Source organism: Bactrocera tryoni, chromosome 1 (assembly GCF_016617805.1).
Source record: "Bactrocera tryoni isolate S06 chromosome 1, CSIRO_BtryS06_freeze2, whole genome shotgun sequence".
Classification (NCBI taxonomy): domain Eukaryota; kingdom Metazoa; phylum Arthropoda; class Insecta; order Diptera; family Tephritidae; genus Bactrocera; species Bactrocera tryoni.
Window position 1 is genome coordinate 71483917 of NC_052499.1, and position 14298 is coordinate 71498214.

General features: G+C 39.3%; 1 protein-coding gene across 3 annotated transcripts in view; it reads right to left on the bottom strand.

The window, feature by feature from the left end:
* The window catches only part of LOC120766646, a 361298-nt gene that overhangs the window by 269357 nt on the left and 77643 nt on the right, over positions 1 to 14298 (bottom strand). The window lies entirely within an intron of this gene.

The following is a 14298-nucleotide window of genomic DNA, read 5'->3' on the forward strand; positions in this document are numbered from 1 at the left end:
TTTGTGTGTGTGTTCGTGTGCGTGTAATTAATTAAAATTGATAGCTGCAAATTCGCACATAATCGACAACGGTGTCTTGTAGGCATGCCAAGGCCGCCCCGGGGGCGCAAAAGTTCACAATCGAAAATGATTAATTACACTTTGATAACTTAATGAGCTATAAGCATGCCGCACTCACACACACACGCGATTGCTTACACAGCTCGCAGCGTTCAACGTGTTTCCGAACAAATACGCCTACTAGTTTGCGTTTCCGCTCCGGCTCCCCCTCCCGCTCTGGCTCCAGCTCTGCTGGCATCATTTTCGTTTATCTATTGTTTATCTGCTGTTATGGCAAATTTTTCTCTTTCTATCCTTATTTTATTTATTTTTGTTTTATTTTTCCTGTTATGCTCATTATCCTCTTTATTGCGGGCGTTTGTTTTCTTTAGTCTTGCATAATATTTGTTTTAGGCCCACCCTCCCACATAGGTGTGTTTGTTATTGCTGCCGTCGCTATGGTGATCCCTGGCACTTAAAGGCGTACCAGAAATCAATAAGCGTGAAATTGATAGTTACGACTAGTAATTATTCAGAGGAATAATATTTATTTAGCAACTAAAAATAAATTCCGAGGAAAACAATGCAAGTGACAAAGAGCTTTTGAGGTCAAAGGTCAGTTGCAAAACAAATATTCAGGGAATTCCATCCACAAATATTCGCATAAATAATAATGAAAGCGAAATTCACATACACACTTACTTGTACATAAATACCTTAAGTTCAATGACCTGTTTGTAGAGTACGTGTGCTTCTGGGCTTTCTTATGAAAAGCTTTTGAAGAGATTTGTATTTGCATAAAAGTGCTACAGAAGCTGGGGGCTCTCTTGGGCGTTATGTGTGAGCTGGAGTTTAAAGCTATCACAACCAACGAAGTTTCTCTAGGTAATAATGAATCCAAAATCATAAGACCTTGGGACTGAGCTAACACTGATATGACACTGATGCATTCTCCTGCCTTTGATTTAGGAGCGTTCAGATAAATGCTTCAAGAAATTACGCAATATCCAGAAAAAATATGGTTTCGCGAATATACAAAGCTCCGGTGATTCTAAAAGTTAAGCTTTGCTTATTAGAGAGCTTGTTTAACTACACCGAAGATGCGGTTGCATCGAAATTAAAGAGGAATTTGAGTTTTAGTAACTATACCGCTTCGGAATTATAACAACAAGACTCCAAAACTAGGGCGTATTTGTTTAATTCGACATACATATAAGATTGATGTAAAAAGCTTTAATTTATTCGGGGAACCCAAATCGGGTTTTGAGATGTGCCTTATGTATGTATTAGCCTTTGTTCAGAGTCCAAAGTGTTTTTTGCTACAAAACACACATTCTAGAGCATCATACCGGTAATCTTCATATAAAAAAATTTTAAACAGAGTTGCCACCTACATTTAAAACAAAACTAAAAATAAAACATAAAAAACTCACAGCAATATGCGAGAAAAGTAACTTTGAATAAATGTTCACTAAGAGTACATGTTGGAAAAAATAAAATTATTTATAAATGTTAAATGTGTCAAAACTAACATTTTTTGTCAAAAGTAACATTTTTTGGAAAGTGCTTCGAAAATAGTTTGTAAATATTAAAATATTTTATTGTCGAGTTGTCCCCTATAAAAAAAAATAAAACTGAAATTTAGAAAATGTTTAATAAAATATATATTTGGTTCAAAAATCTCTTACAAAATGTTACAGAAGTTTTTACTTCAGAATAAATTTCAGAGTGCTGCCACCTAAGTAACGAAATTAAAACTAAACTTAATTGCTAAAAATACTATGCACAATGTGAACAATTCGGAAAAACTTTCAAAAATGTTCAGGAAATCATGAATACGAAAATTTTACTAAAGGTTGCCACCTGTTTGAAAAAAAATTATGTAATAATGTTAAATCTGTCAAAACAAATACTTCTTGGAAAGTTTTTCGAAAATAGTTAGTGAAAATTAAAAGATTTTAGTTCCGAGTTGCCACCTTGCCATTACAAAACTATACCTGAATATTAGAAAATGTGTAATGAAATCTGTATATAGTTTAAAAATATTTTACAAAATATTATAGCGATTTTTAATTTAAAAGTAATTTTATAGTGTTGCCACCTATATAACGCAATTAAATCTAAACAAAATACTAAAAATCCTGTCCATAATTTGAACAATTCGGAAAAACTTTTACAAAATTTTCAGGAAGTCGTGCAGCTACAATTTTTACCAAAGGTTGCCACCTGTTGGACAAATTAAAATTATGTAAAAATGTTAATATGTCAAAACCAGCACTTTTAGGAAAGATTTTTGAACAAAATTTTTAAAACTTAAGATATTTAATTGTAGAGTTGCCACCTGGAGGTCTAAACAAAAAGCTTAAAACCCGGTGCATGATCTAAACAATTCGAAAAAAATTTCATAAAATTTGCAGAAAATTGTGCACCTACAATTTTTACTAAAGGTTGCCACCTGTTGCAAAAATTAAAATTTTGTAAAAATGTTAAATTTGTTAAACCAACACGTTTAGTAGAGTTTTTCGAAAATATTTTGTGAAATTTAATATGTATTTCCTGACCGAGTTGCCACCTTTTGGCAAATGTGAGAAAATGTTTAATAAAATATATATGTTTTAAAAACCTCTTACAAAGTGTTCTTGATGCTTTTAATTTAGCTGAAATTTCAGACAGTGTTACCACCTACCTAACAAAATTAAAACTGAGGAAAATACTATTATAAAAATTTTATGCAAGTTGTAAATCATTCCGTTAAGTCTTTCGTCAAAATTTCAAGATAAATTTTAATAATATTTTGGTTTCGGGTTGCCACCTATTGAAAAATCGCAAAACTAAACATATACTGAAATTGCGAAATGTTTATTGAGTTTAGTGTATTTCAGAAAGCTTTCCTAAAAGCACTCGCTCAAGTTAAAGTTTAGTAAGGCTTATGAATAGGGTTACCATGTAACAAAAACATGTAAATCAATGAAAAATACTAGAAATTAGAGTTGCCAAGTGCTTAAAATATTTTAAATTAACTTCATTTGCTTGTCTTAACTTGAGTTCGAAGTCTTCGCGTCAAGAATTTGTTATGCGATTCTGCAATCAATTAAGTTTAGCCAGTTTTAGGATTACCAAGTTCGCTGTTATATTAAAAGTATTTACCTTTAATTTCACTTTTCAATATTTCAGCGCGAAACTTTTTCATTCAACAGGAAAATTGAGCGCCAATTATTTATTTTGCTTAAGGCAACTCACATACTTTGCAAAATATTTTCGCAAACGACAAGATGTTGCAACAAAATATTTTCCAATATATATTTATGCCTTTATTATAAGTTTCAGCGTGAAAGCAAGGCATTAAAATGTTTGTAGGTGCATAAGTTAACGGTAAATTATTATTGCAAATACTTTGGAAAATTCCTTTAAAAAAACTTGGCATTTCTTTTTCCTCAAATTAAGCAGCAAAGCAGACGGGAGGAGTAATTTATCATTTATGTTGAAATTATTGGAGCTTGCAATGTTCAAAGCAGCAAGGCAATGCAGGCTAGCATAGCGGAAAAAGAAAGTGTGCACAGTTAAAATGGAGAAAATAAAAATATAATTGCTAAGAGGGTGAAATACACAAAGCAACAAATGCAAAAAGAGCGAAATAAAAGAAAAGAAGAAGAAGAGAAACTTGCGCCGTTTGCATAACTTTTAGCAGTTCACGAGCTTGACTGACGCGGCGTTGCAAGTTGAAAGGGAAAATGCAGTTGTGACTTCGACTGCACTTTGCGCGCGTGTGGGTGTGTGCGCTGGCGCGCAAAAGAAGCAGAAAAAATAATAAACGGAATCTTTGGTGCCAGCGCAGACTGCAATGAATTCCGGTTGTGATTTAATGCAAAGTTAATTAGCTGAGCGCGCACACAAACACACACAGCACCCAGCACACATTTACATACACATTGCATAAACACAAATACAAACTGGTGAGCGGGTGAGCCGGGGAACAAGCGCGCGTTGGAAATCCCTTGCGCTCAACCAACACACACATAGACACATATATTTGGATACGCGCAAAAGTGGGCGTGCGTGCGCCCTTTAATTCCGAAGTCAGCCAAAAGTAGCTGCTAAACTGACTACGAGAATTCATCAAACAGCGCGTGCACAGAGCGAAAGAAGGAACGCAGTCTACGAGTATGTGTGTGTGTGAGTGCGCGTTAACTCAGCTACTTCGCATATACAATGCAAATTTGCCACAGCGCGCTACCCTGCCACCCGCTGGCTGCGCGCAAACACAATTGCGAATTCAGGAAGGATGGCAAGTCAAACGAAATGAAAGCGCGGCGGAAATCAAGCCGGATGATGTGTGGTTATCTTGCAAGCGATAGTCAGCGTCAGCGGCAAAGTCAACCTCAACGCTCGCGGCGCACGCACAAGCGCAAGCGTAGCAAAATGAAGCAAAATGAATGAATGATGGGGAAAAAAGTTTTTCGATTAAAGTTCATAATTGCATTGCCAAGCAATACATGCACGCCAGTCAGCCGCACACATATGTGTGTGTGCATATATGCATACATATAACGGAGAACAAAACCAACCTAATGTGCATAAGGACAGACATACCCGCGCAGGAAGCAGATAATGCTGCAAATACGCCAACGCATTTGGCATAAAACACGCACACACACAGACACACACAACTCACGCGCTCAAACACACACACATATGCACTTACCCAACTTTATATCAATTTAAAAATATATGCGCGAATGCATGCAATGAAATGCGGAACGGTTAAGAGGATGATGGCGACGCCGCTTCCGTCATCAATAAGGAGAGGAAACGCGCGCGGGCAGGCGCGGATGTGCGCCCTTATATGCGTTTACCCTAATTTACGCGCGCAAACAGACAGTTTGTAGTAAAGTGAGCGAAGCGCCGCGGGTGCAGCGGCGGCATGAATGCTTGGAGTAAGCAAAAAATGTTTTAATTGGAAATCTTTGGCTTACAGGGTAAATCGCACGAAACTGTAGCGCGCACGCACACATACACACGCATGTATACAGTCATGCAGTCAGTTACACCAACGAGCACCCTTTTCACTTTTCTTTGGCAACAGAGTGTAGCAATGCGGCTGGTTATTCCACGCTTACTGTACTCGTTGTTAAAGTTGCAACTTGCAATTTTTGCATTGGACCCACGAAAGTGTATCTGTGACTTCATCAACGTTTATTTGTTCAACCTGCCATCAGCCTAAAGAATATATGTAGCTAGTTAGTGATTATTTAAGAAGAGATGATGGACTAGTGCATTGTTAGCTGCAAAGTAGTTCGTGGAAGGACTGAGTAGTTTTAGAAAGTTATGCAGAGATTCTTATAGAGGCTTAGCTATAGTGACGATTACTCTCATAGCCTCTAGGTTGTTCATCTTGGTTAGATAACACCAGTAAAACAAGTAGTTAAAAGCCCTCTTAAGCTTAAGATCAATTTTACATAGCTTGTCTATTTGTATGTTAGAAACTGTGACACAAAAATCAACCTGGAAATCTAGTGTTGAATCAACCTCGAAGCTAAGACCTTAATAGATCACATATAAATAGATCACAGAAGATAGATGAAAGCCAACAAAGCCCTTGATTATGATAGCGAATTAAAAATTGATTAATTAGTTCAAGCAATTTATGGCGATGATTTTTCAGCAGTTATATATGAGGTTCTGTTCTAAAAAAGTGAGATGCGAACAAGATATAATTTAGTTCGATGTAATCTTAGAATGCAATATGGTAATTAGCCCTAGAGCAAATCCTTTTCAGAAAATACAGGAGTCAGAGTTAAAACAATATGTCTAGACTCAGCGGAAATATCATGTCCTTAGTTTTCAAAATTGATTCACAACACGACCTCTCACCTATTTGACTATGTGATTATTAAAACATATACCCACCGCATATAGCTCTATCAAAGTATACATGTTTTTAAGTTCGCACAAAATTGTTGGAATCAATCCCAAATTTTTTGCTAATTTCTATATCAATCAAGGTTGCTTTCCAAAAAAAAAAATATTAACAAAAACATGACCCCAAAGTGAGGACCAACAGAAGAACTGCGAGTACTTTAAGGTTCGACGATTCATTTTTAAAATTTTGATTTGGTTTCCCTTGCTCCCGTGGCTAATTACCCAGGCAGACCTCCGAAAACTGATGTCAGGCGGTAAGTTAGATTTTTATGCTTCAAATTTTCTCAAATCCAAAAATCTCCAAATTTTTTTTTATAACACAGCTGAAAATATTAAGGGTCTAGTTGAAATGTTGATTTTTGCCAAGACGACGGCTTTCAAAATAAAAATTCCAAATTATTATCAGAACTTGTATTTCTAGGATCTTTACCTGATGAAGCGGATATAATCCCTTAAGCCAAGTTCGAAGAATAATTAACTGACTGGCTATGAGGAGTTATCGAAAACATCACTAATTTTTACTACCAGGTTCACATGCTTCAAGCGTACTCTCATAAGCTCAAATCCAAAAAGACACACCTACGTCGATATATAAACACATACCTGCTTCCGCTCCTGTGCTACTTCGCCAATTTCTGATGGGATGATCTATACATTTTTGCCAATCACTATGGTCACACATTCGCAGCAATGTACTCGCGCTTTGTAAAGTGATTCCTGCGATACAAAGACACAAAGCTACATGGAGATACAGAAATTGGAAAAGCAATACCTGTGAAGGGTAAAAACTTTGAGCTGTAAAGTCATGTTTTAATGAAGTTTACTTTGGCTGAATGCCTTTAGGCTGCCAGCAAGATTCTGAAAATTGCTGGCTAGATATCTGCAAATGTATATCTGCCAATTGGACAACAGCTCGAAAGACCTAATGCTATTTGTTTATGAAAGAAGCCTTTACATGGTTACTAAAAGCAAACAAGTTGGAGTTATAATTTTACACTGAAGAGAAAATATCATCATTTGAATTATTTGATATTCTAAAATCGCTTTTCAATAGCACCGAAAAACTTAAGAATATGTAATGATAAATTTTGTACTGAATTTATTGTCGATAAAGTTCTAATCTAAACAAAAAAGAGAACTCCAAGTTTCTTAGGTAAAAAATGAGGTAAGTTTCCGACTTTTTACAAATAAGTCAGAGCAACCCATTTGCTTCGCTTAATGGTCTTGTAGTGAACGAGGGTAAGAGGTAATATCTCCTGCTATCAAACACACAGTCGTCGCAGTCGAGACTTGGCTGCCACGTCACTGTTGACGTCATCATCTCCATCCTACTATATGGTTCAGGGGGCGATGATGACAACTAATAAGACGGTGCTACGAGTTTTCGAAAAAAAGGTTCTCCGGACGAAGACTACCACACCGTTGGAAAGACCAGGCGGAAAAGCGCCAGGTTACACTTGGAATCTACAATTGGCGCCAAACAACAAAATTATAGAACGAATGGGGCGTTCTTGTAAATTCTGCTATAATCGCATAAGCGGTGTCTATGACAGTAAAAGATGAAGATTTAATTCCTTCTATTTCTTCAGTTTTATATAAAGGAATAAATTTGTCAAAACTTATCAAAGCACGGGCATGAGAAACATTATTATCTGGCACCTTTGTAACTTTACCTTACTTTAAGTTGTCTAATTCCCCTAAAGTTTTATGTTGAACTTTCACTTGATGCTACATGGCACCTGGTAGATACGGAAGAGCTCGTGATCTCTCTCGAATCCAACTCTGATCACTGAGATCGCAAATTCTGGCAAATATTTCAGATTTCCGTTTTGACGAATATCAAAAATTTAGCTTTCTCGTTTTTGTGTCTCTTTATTTTTCTGATTCAGTAGAAAGTCTATACCATTAGACAGCGATGCAGAGAGGATGGCGAACGATCATGTAAAATTCCTTCGGGGCCCAGAGTTCTCATGGCAGCCCACTGATTTTTTCCCCCAATAATTTATAAATAGGGCTGTTAGTTCGAGCTTCGGTTTATTCTCTACGGCCCTGTCACCAGAACCCAATTCTCTGGAAATTTTTCGGAAGCACATCAAAGATAACGAAGCCGTAAGGCCTGCTCTAAGAGTTGAAACCACTTATGCTTGAAGTCACTTTCCTTACTAATAAAAGTAAGAATTAACGTCCTAAGCGATTCTCATTTCAAAATTTTCTATCAACCGAACGTAAAAAGAGCCTCATTGAATATGAACGCCAAACGTTCTCAAATCAAATCTCATTCGCTCACCACATTGATTACTTTCCATTTCCTTCCACCGGCTGCAAGGCAGATATTTCCATTACAGCGTCTGTTGTTATTAAGTCATCGATGATCAAAGGCGATTTATCAAATGGCGGTTTCCCAAGCCGTCTACCAACTGAAGCACTGCAGGGGTATATGCCCCAACCGCCAAATCCCCAGCTCAAGTCTGCCGTCTCAATTGCAACAATGCGTGCTACACTGCCAGCGTAGGCCGCAAATCACTCGCAAGCTTATTGGAACGCGTGGATAAGCCACAGCTGACAACTGCAGAGCCCGCCAAAATGGCGAAAGAGAGTCTGCAAGCGCTAAGACTCTGCAAAATGGGCGTTGCGTGTGCATTGTCAGATACTCCCATCACGAACTGTTGCAGTGAATGAAAACTTTTCGCATATTTGTCTGCTGCCACAATTGCCTGCAACGCACCATACCCCTTCATGCCACACCACCTCGCTTGCATTGCGTTCGCTTTCTAATCTGCTCCGTGCCTACCTCTCTTTCGGGCGCCACTTACAGCTTGCAACTTGCCTCAGCCACAACCGCAGTCTCAGCTTCCCGCAGCCGCAATGTAGACACGTATCGTTGCAACTTTTACGTCACTCCTCCAGTCATGCGTCGCGCATCCTCTGTCACGTTGGTTCCACCATTTGCTGCAATCACCCGGCGACGTCTGCAACTTTGCTCGCGCTTCACTTCATTCAGTCAATCACTTGCGTTGTATCTATTCAGCTGCCAGCTGGTGCATGCCACACTGCTCGTGCTAAGGCCGACCGACGCACTGCCTGTCACTCCTTTCACAGCGGCAAGAGGAGCCGCGCCAACAACAGCAACAACATTGGCTGTCACACAAAATGAAGTTGTGCATCTATCTGCTCTGCAACTTGCTACTTGCCACATGCGTGCACAGTAGTTCGCTACACATCACTTGTTGTTTGTGTTGCAGTTGCTGTTGCAACAGCTTTTGTTTTTGCAGTAGTTAGCCGTTGTTAGGAGTACATTTTCATAAATGCTATTTGAATAGTGAAATTGCACGGCGCCTGTGGCAAGCTATGTACGTGTGTGTATGTGCGTCATGGCAGCGTTGCATGCTGATTTATTTGTCTTAACCGCGCGACCGCGGCGCTCCAAGAATTGCTGCTGCTGTTGTCCAGCCAGCATAAGCCGGCAACCGGCAGTGTAAAAGCCAAAACGACGGAAAAGGCTTCGACGTCTGTCAGCGGAGTGTAGGATGTGGCAACAAGCTGCTGATGCTGCTCTTTGCGCTGTGCTGAAGCTGGCGCCGCTGATGGACAATGCCAGCCACATTTCATTTATTTCAACAGTCGCCACCACGACCACCAGCAGCCAGCAACTCACACAAAGCTAAGGTCACCGCCAACTGGGGCGGCTGCTTCCGCTGGCTTGGTGGGGGCGCCACATCAGAAAAATAATGACGTTGTGGCGCAAGGCGGCTGCCGGCCCGGGCTAAGCTTGAAGAGCTTACAAATAGCGGGCGAAGGCGTCGCGCAAAGCTTTTAGTATTCTCACATCCATTGTCGGTTTGTCGGCTGGAATTGAACTGTAATTGTGGCGCATGATGTTGCAACATTTTCATTTACATAATAGCGGATGGAGGTAGTTAGCATTGTGGCGTCAACAACGACAAGCGTAGTATGGGGAGCATCCACAGACATAGCCAGCGTCAGCGCCGCCACCACGCGCCACAGCCGCAACCAACGCCAAAGTCAGCACCCGTCCATTTAACGGCATATGCGGCTGTTGCTTTTGTTGAAGTTATTATACGAAATGATGAATAGCTGAAATGCGCAAAGCAATTTTCTTAAAATGAACTGCCTACAGACAGACATACAGTTAGTTATATGTAGGTAGCAGACAAGAAAGGACACGCAGAGTTCCCGGAATTTAAATGCGCCGATGTGCGAAGGGTTGAATACTGTTGTTTTGAATAGAGATGAACTCGTCAGCATGTTGTTGTTAGATAGGCGCTTTATGTTTGCTTATTTGTTTTGTAATTATTCATTATAAGTTATGAACTGGTTGTAAGGTTTGCAAATGTAAATGCAGCCATTTTTATACCCTGAACAGGGTACATTAAGTTGTATTACTTAGAAAAAAACATTGGAGAAACTATAAAATATATACGTAAATGATCAGCATGAGGAGATGAGTCCATTTAGCCATGTCCTCCTGACTATCCATATTTGCGTGCGTTCACCTGTTCTTCTGTATATATGCGTACTAGCCCTACTATACCCTAGAGCTTTCATACCAACTTAAAAATCGGAACCATCTCTTCAATTTAATATGACAATCCAAGGCTTCCTGATTCTTAACCTTAATTTTGAGGCTTCTAATCTAGCTTTTACTTTTAGCTTTCAGCTTTCAATTAAAATTTACTTAAGCAGAAGAGTATTCACCTTAATTTAAATAAAAAAAAATATTTTCCAACTAAAAGTGTTTTCAAAAGCTGAAAAAATAACTCGTGACTCGTGAAATTCACTTCCAGCTTCAGATGGTTTTCACCTGTGCTCTTTCCGTTGATATACACTCAACAAAGTTTCCAATGTGCTCTTGATTTTTTTTTAAAGAGTATATTAAGTGCATTCAAAATATCTTGCCAACAGTAATTCGGAAATATGATTCGGACATGTTCTTCTCGATTTAAAACCATTTTGGGAATTTTGAAAGCCACCTAGTGAAATAATGAACTTGTAAGACTCTCATTTGCTTACAGACGAACCAAAACGAATTTAGATGCCTAAAAATTAAAAAAATGCTTTAATTCCACACAAACTTTAGAGAAGCCATGACTGCTTCATACAATGACTTGTATTTCTACACATACATTTTTTAACTGAAGACAAGTGTTTAAGTACCATTTGTAAAAATTTTGGTATGAGAGTTAAGGATGACAAGCTCTTGATCCTTTCAATTAAATTTTTTTCTTTTCTATGGAGACCGCGTAGAAAGATGCAGGAGTTAAGAAAAAGAGAGAAAGCAAGAGAGGTTGAGGAGAATTAAATTAGAAAGATTGAGAAAAGAGGATGGAGATATACTGAGAGAGGAAATGTGGGAAAGAGTAAAAGTTATAGGATCAGCTGATTGGAAAATAGATGTAATGCTTAATATGTTTACATGTCTCACGCTATTTGTTGAAGAGTTATTGGAGCTTAGTAGTTTTAAACCATACCGAGAGGTTAATATTATTCTGACCCCACATTTTCACGTAACACGGCCAAGTTTTCGGATATCAGAAGGTCTGGTTAATCCGATCATTCAACGTACATAACCAACTATGATTACTTTTTCCAGCGACACACTTTATGAAACATTATGAGAAAAGAGAAGACTCAGAAGCATTACTCTTATCTAAAAATGGTGCTTCCACTGCTTGACATTGTCTCTCAATGTGGCGGAGCAAAGTACTAAGAAAAACTTGTATGAATTATATTTGGAGTTTGTTTCTATTACTCGGAGCTGCATCTGAGACCGCCTTTCACATCAAATTACGTCAGATCCTCTGAAGCAGAGAAGCAGAAGATATAATGAGTGCCGAAAAGCCGTTGCTGACGTACTGAATTCTTTGCCACTGAGAAATACTGGAAATGACAAAAACTGGTGAGTTTGCCAAAATGTCATCCGTCTAGCTACAGAACCACTGCAGATAATACGCAAGTTGATAGAAACGATATGCCATGAAAATTCCGAAAGTCCAGACAGACGGGTCAGTGCGAAATGGAATGCCTTAAGGAGATGCGCATTCATGGAACGCCAAGATCATGTGCAAGAGACCCCAAAAAACACCTATGCTCACTCACACGAACTCGAAAGGACTACAGGACGGTTGTTGGCCAAATAATAGGTCACATAGACATACGAAACGACGACAGAAAGTGCAAAAAGTGCAGAGAAGTAGGCATGGAAGAGCCGCCGGTACACCCCCTATGTTTCTGTCCAGCATTATCTACAACTCGTGTCAGCTATCTAGGAGCTGTACAGTTCTAGAGACTACAGGAATTATTAAAATTAGATATCGAGGCGCTCTTAAAATTCGCTGTAATACGTTAAATTAAACCGAAACTCACTCCAGCATTACTAAGGATCAGTAGAACTACTTGTATATACATTATGATGTGACAGCCGACCAGCATAACCCAACCTAAACTATATTTATAAAACTCGATTCTGTACACAAATGTATTTAGGCGCCACTATGGCGAAGTATTATCCTTTTCTTTATCGCCCTTAACTTATATTCCCTTAAGGCATATTTTATGCTGAAGTTAAATAAAGATTCCCGATGCAAACAGCTACTTACAACTCCAGCATATTTCGCACTAAATATTTTCTACTCCAAATAATTCGCCCGCCTTTCGCACAAATGCGCCGTTAAACGCGCACTCAATCCTTTCAACAGTTCGCTTTATCCTTTTTCAATCCTTCTTCAATCCATTTTCTCATTTCGCCATTTCTTTAACTTCACTTTTATTCTTTTTCCAACAATTTCTGTCATTTTTCATATTTCATCTGCTCGCATTCGAGCGTAAAGAGTTGCACTCAAACATTTCACATTTTTGAATATCAAAAGGAAACATTAGCACAAGTGGCAGCTGCTGCTCCTCAGCTTAACTGTTTCGATTTTGCGCTCCTTTACCGCTTCCACACTTATCTACTTACACACACATACCATGATTGGTAACACTTACATATAGTACATATGTGAATGTGGCGAGTGAAGTTTGGAATATATTCGTCTGGCTGTCGTTTGAGCATAAACGACAATTTGTACACACACGCGCATATCGACAAACACGCTTTACGCTGTCAGCATTAGCGGAGAAATATTCGCTTCATTTCTCTATTTCGGTATTTAATAAGCTTTCTTGCAATTTATTTATGCGTTTGGCAGCTAATGGTGGATGAGTGTGCGCGTGTGTGTGTGGATTGGGCAAAGAAATCCAGCGGCGTTTATGAAGACACACAAATGCCCACACAAACTCCATGCAAAGCAACAGCCGCGGCGACGAGAGCTTTTGGGGGCAACATCGTCTGCCGTCGTAGAAGCATTTGGCACGCGCTTGGCCCGAGCGGGCGGACGCGCGAAGGCGATGGCGACGGCACTTTGCGAAATTGTTATTTGGTTAATTATTTCGGATTAATTTTAAGACTTTGTGTTTATTCATTGTCGCACAGCTGGAGCGCGCGCACAGCAGGATGTCGGGCAGGAAGCTGTGCTGCCATCCCACGGGTGGCTGCGACGACGGCGCCAACGAGTCTGCGAGCGAGAGCGTGTGCCAAGCGACTGTTGCTGCTTATTTCTGAGATTTACTTATTGTTTGTGTTGTTATTGTTGCAACAATACTTGATTATGGCAGTGTTGTTGTTAGTGCTGCCGTTGTCATCAACTGCGTTATCAGTGGGCAACTTGGCTGCCGAGCTGTCAGCCAGTGGCTTGGCAGGATTTAAGCAGCTCGGTGGGATTTCTATTCTCTCTTCATTTTATTCGCCACTTTTTTGCGTTCACATTGTTGTTGCGGCCATTTTTTCCCACTGGCGCCGACAGCCAAATTAAGATTTCGCTTTCGAGATTATATGGTGTTAACAAGGCGTCCACTGCTGCTTTTGGTTGCGCAGCAGAAATCCAAGAACGAAAATATATCAAGGCAGCCAATTTCATATAATGTGTACATACACATTTGTTTGTGTGTGTAGTCGCATTGGTGGAAGAGTGTGGCGGGTTGATAAATATTGGCTTATTGGCTGCAGTCTTTATTTATATCAACAGGAGATTGCTGAAGTAAAACCTTTCGAGCGCCAAAGTTCCACGAATTCGCACACCAACTTGACGCCTAGTCAGTAAGCTCTACACTACGCACTCAAAATGCGAGCTAGTACTTATATACGGAGTACGGTATGAGGTGAGAAATCCGACATATACAGGGCTTCAGAACTGGCAATTCAAATAATTGGACAGGAAAAGTCTCGGAAGTAGGAGAGGTCATAGTAGTTGAATATTTTAAGTTGTTCTCGAAAGATTCATC